Source organism: Nansenia antarctica, assembly GCF_963989245.1.
Source record: "Nansenia antarctica genome assembly, chromosome: 5".
NCBI lineage: Eukaryota > Metazoa > Chordata > Actinopteri > Argentiniformes > Microstomatidae > Nansenia > Nansenia antarctica.
The window spans coordinates 74,172,245-74,176,640 of record NC_137690.1 but is presented as its reverse complement, the minus strand read 5'-3'; the positions used below and the strand labels follow the sequence as shown (position 1 = coordinate 74,176,640).

At 38.4% G+C, this 4,396-nt stretch overlaps 1 long non-coding RNA gene across 3 annotated transcripts; it reads right to left on the bottom strand.

Annotated features, from left to right (window-relative positions):
* Positions 1–527: 527 nt before the first annotated feature.
* Positions 528–3,034, bottom strand: LOC308157066. 3 transcript variants are annotated; one of them, XR_013937430.1, is made up of 9 exons: positions 2,899–3,034; positions 2,243–2,355; positions 2,112–2,162; positions 1,756–1,800; positions 1,608–1,672; positions 1,369–1,486; positions 1,093–1,161; positions 920–999; positions 528–658 (listed from the first exon to the last, which is right to left on the bottom strand). It is a non-coding gene; the product is annotated as an uncharacterized lncRNA (long non-coding RNA). The 3 variants fall into 3 exon arrangements; XR_013937429.1 differs by having other exon boundaries at positions 1,369–1,672; XR_013937428.1 differs by having other exon boundaries at positions 1,369–1,800.
* Positions 3,035–4,396: the final 1,362 nt, after the last annotated feature.

Here is a 4,396-nt window from a genome sequence, read left to right as displayed (position 1 = left end):
AGGTTTGAGGGGTCAGGCAAAGGACTTGGTGGAGTCAGGCAAGGGTCAGGCGATCATCGTTGTAATCCATGGAGCAGGGCAGGAACCGTGGTGCAAGGTGCTGGGCTGGAGGTGTCCATGGTGCTGAGTGCACACTGATGAGCTAAATAAAACATTCTATTTCTGATGTCAACAGCACTAGGGCTCCTTCACAAAACCCTTACTGGAATCTTCATACACTCTGTGAATTAGTCTTTACTTTCTGATGAGTCAACAGCAATAACCCCATCCAGTGCGACATGTAGATAGCATATATTTAGAATATGTAAAATGCAAACACCAGAAATGCAAGAAAGTTTATGAGGTATACCAAATGGAATTAATAACAAGTGTTACAACCCTTCTGTCTAGAGTAAAATAAGGGCCTAACAGGGTAGAGTGCAGAATGTACAGGTGTGTTGCAACACAAATGCCCAAAAAAAGTGTACAAGGGATCAAATCAATTCAAGCTTTATTTGTATAGCGCATCTCACAAGATACGACTCAATGCGCTTCAATCAAGACATCATTGCTGATTGCACTTTAGCACAAGTGCTCTTTCAACATTGTCTCTATGGTCTTTCAGCTTCCTTTTCTTCTCACATTTTCGACCATATAATGGTGAGACAGCTGCTTCTCACTGTTGAGACAAAATGTTATAAAGAAGTGATTAATAATTAATTTAAGAAACTCACATTCATCAGTGGTTGCAAACTGTCATGGAATTTGTATTAGCACTCTCCTCATGTTTCCAAAATGCATTGCAAATGCAATGCACTAACAAGTCATTGGTCACTCTTCGTTGGTGTTGAACTTGTTGAGCCCTTTCCTAAAATAATAATACAGTGCTTAACCATGTTACAATGAAAAGGTGCAGTTAAGTACTGAATGAGTCACTCACTTTCTTTCCTTGATCATTCTACCTCAAGTGTCCTGATATAAAGTGTGGTTTCACTTTCCAGGCTTCTGACATCTTTGTCCCTGGTAACAGGATACACACATAAGCATGACTATGTGTACAGCTGTGAATGGTGGATAGTATGTTTGTATGCAATAAACTTCATTCACACTAACCAATTCTTTAGGAGGAAAGCTGTAAGGCCTCTTGAAGTACGTGTGGTCCTCGTCAGTGTCCAGTGGCATCTGTACAGAGTCCACCATTATTGCCAGTATGTTTTACATGAAAGGGTTAACTACTTCAAAAAGAGATCCAGGCTGGATTCAGAATGACACAGTACCACTAAACATATTGCATGTGCCATAAAGTTGCATGGAGTATGTGTTTTAGGAGCAGTAGCCCATTCAGAAACAGGCACACGGTCATAGATACTTAGTGAGAGATGCACTGACCATGGTGTTGCTTGCATGACTCCTTTTAACACTTGAATAGGTCCTGAATACAGGTGGGACACTGTCGTGAAGGGTCGCTCTGCCTTCCTCACTAAAGTGAGCAAACTTCCTTCCATATCTGAAATTAACACACATTATCTTCACCGGAAGGTTGAATTGTAGGGCCAGGTGTTACCCCAAAGTCCTCTTGATAATAAATGTACAAATACAATTATTATTTTTGTAGCACTGCAGCATACCCTTCCAGCCCAATGTTTTCCACCAGGACAATACACCACCACCTTCTCAGGAGAGACATGTCATCCTAAAGAAAGAGCAGTTACTCAATTTGCATTCAAAGTCTTATAGCATATTGATATAATGGGTTCTTGTTTTCTTAATACTTACAATGCTGAAGTCAAAGGTAGCCTCCATGGCGAAATACCAGGCATACTGTAATGAGAAAAGACACAAAGACAAGATTACCATGTGACAGCTTATAACTCAGTGAGAAGGTAGTCACACACATCCAATGAAATGTACATGGCTGATAACTCCATAGGAAAGTGATATGAGAGGTCTGCACACATGAATGTTCCTTAATACCTTTTATTGCACACCTTTTTATTTGCAAATGCACAAACAGAATGTTGGTCAGGACTAAGTGGTGGTCAGTCATTGTTACATACATTTACACATTTTTTTGATGGTTTTAAGGAACAATCAAGTGTGCCATATCACTTGGTGGCATTACCATAACTCACCATTATCATGAAGACACCACAGTCATTGCCACTGGTCTGCCTCGGAAGCCCCTGTACGAAGAAAAGTTAGTTAGAGAATAGTAGGTAATTATGACTATAGCTATAATATGATAGTAACATTCAAACAATACCTCCAAATCCAGACCAGTCTTCTCTGTCCAGGATCCCGCAACAATTTTCTCAGCAACACCCCTTATATTTATAAATTTACAAATTTATAAAAAGCATTTATAAAAAGCATATCCTAAAAGAAATAAAGAAAGTGATTTAGAAGATAGGCCTACTAGAAACATACCAATAAGTTGTATTTTTGTAAATACATAATTTGAAAAAAGGTGTTTGTGAGAACAATACATAATCATGTCACTAACAATAATAGACCCCTGGTCTGAGGTAGATTACTCTTCCTGCTACGACTGGTGAATTGATGATTCACTTGCTTAGTCAAATGTATTGATTAAAAGTCGCTTTGGAAACAGGCGTCTGCTAAATGCCCAAACTTTTATTAAATAAAAATTCGATAACATAGGGTCCATGCCTATAACTTGAACTTTTGCATTTGAATTAATAATTAAACCCACATCAGGTAATTAATTCAGCGTTGCTAACAGGTCAGAACCGTAATATAAATCTAATGTGGAATGTGAAAGCTCACACAAACATCAAATGAGCCCACAATGTCTGATCTAAAACTAATTTACACCAAGGATGTGCTGGGGCACAGAAATAACACATTAACACCATTTAAAATTCAAATGATGACATGATAATATATAGGTGGACTTACCTCCATATTTCACAGCAGAACTATGGTGGAACTGCATATGAGATAGAAGAGCAGGGTACTTCCCTGCCTTGTGACAACATGGACACTGGAATGTGTCCAAGTCCAATCTCTTAAGCGCAGGATATTGTCCATCTGGAAACATCATGTTGGTCTATGGAAGAATAAAATATAATTAGGTGAATGTATCGAATGTGACTCCAAATAACTTTCATTTCCTTTAAATTGAATATTTCATTCCTTTAATTCATCTTGCTTGAAAATATGTGACCTGAGCTCAAAATATTATATGTGCAACCTACATACAACAGTGAACACACTACCAAAGTTCGAAAATAGCATATAGTTCATCTTTAACTTAGTGTTAGTTGTAATAATTACCACGTGAAAGTCATTCCCTTCCCCCCACCTGAGCGCGGCGTTTTTTAGCCCTGCCGGCTGTACATGTTTATCTTTGTTTTGTCACTATTTGCACTTCTGGTTATATGCATAACTGCATTTTGTTGTTGGTACTTGTACTCAGCAATGACAATAAAGTTGAATCTAATCTCATATCTGATAACGCTAAACCACATAGAATTACCCAATTAGATGAACAAAACTACAGCCAAATGCGTAACACATGCAACAACCTAAATAATAAATACATATATGAAAACTATAACATGTTCATTAATAATATTTCGAAATTCTCACCTGAGCTGCATTTGCCATTGTACTTGTAATTCTAATCTCGCGGATTCTCGCGGTTTCTTTTACCGACGCGCTTACGATGACGTGGCCCAACACATTTCCGGGTGTTGGATTTGTTGCGCGCAGATGGATACTATAGCCTGGTGTCCCTACTTATGATCAGGATATAGAGATATTGAAGGAGGAAAGAGAAGTAAGAGGGGGATGATGACGTCATTCTGGATTATAAACCACATCTATTTATCGTCCCAAAATAAACAAGCACATCCATACCGTAATTCTGGAAATTATGAAATCCAGCTAAACTCTCCAAAACGGAACTAGTTTAAACGTTTTCGCTTCTTCCGATAAACTATGAAAATATTAATAATCGGAGGGCAATTTAACTGTATTTTCTTATTTATTCATTTATTTTATTTACGTTTCCCTGACGAAAGAGTGATTTTTATTTTATTTTATTATGCATAATGTGTCCAGGTCAGGTGACGTCACACTGTCCATCCGAAGACATTTGTTAATTAATTTATTATTATTAATATAATTATATATTTATTTACATTTGTAATAAACACGGAAATCATTCAGACACAAAACAACAACAGCGCTGCTTCTCTCTCCTCGAGGAAATCTCTCCTTCTCCTTCTTCCTGATTGATCGTCGCGTGTCATTGGCCAAACACGACGTCACTCAAAACAAGAACGCGACCGCGATTGGTCGAAACGTCCTTAAAACACCCCTCCCGCCTCCTCACTACTACTTCCGCCAGGCCACCATGCCCTCCGGAAGCTAGCTCGGTTGCGAGGGACAG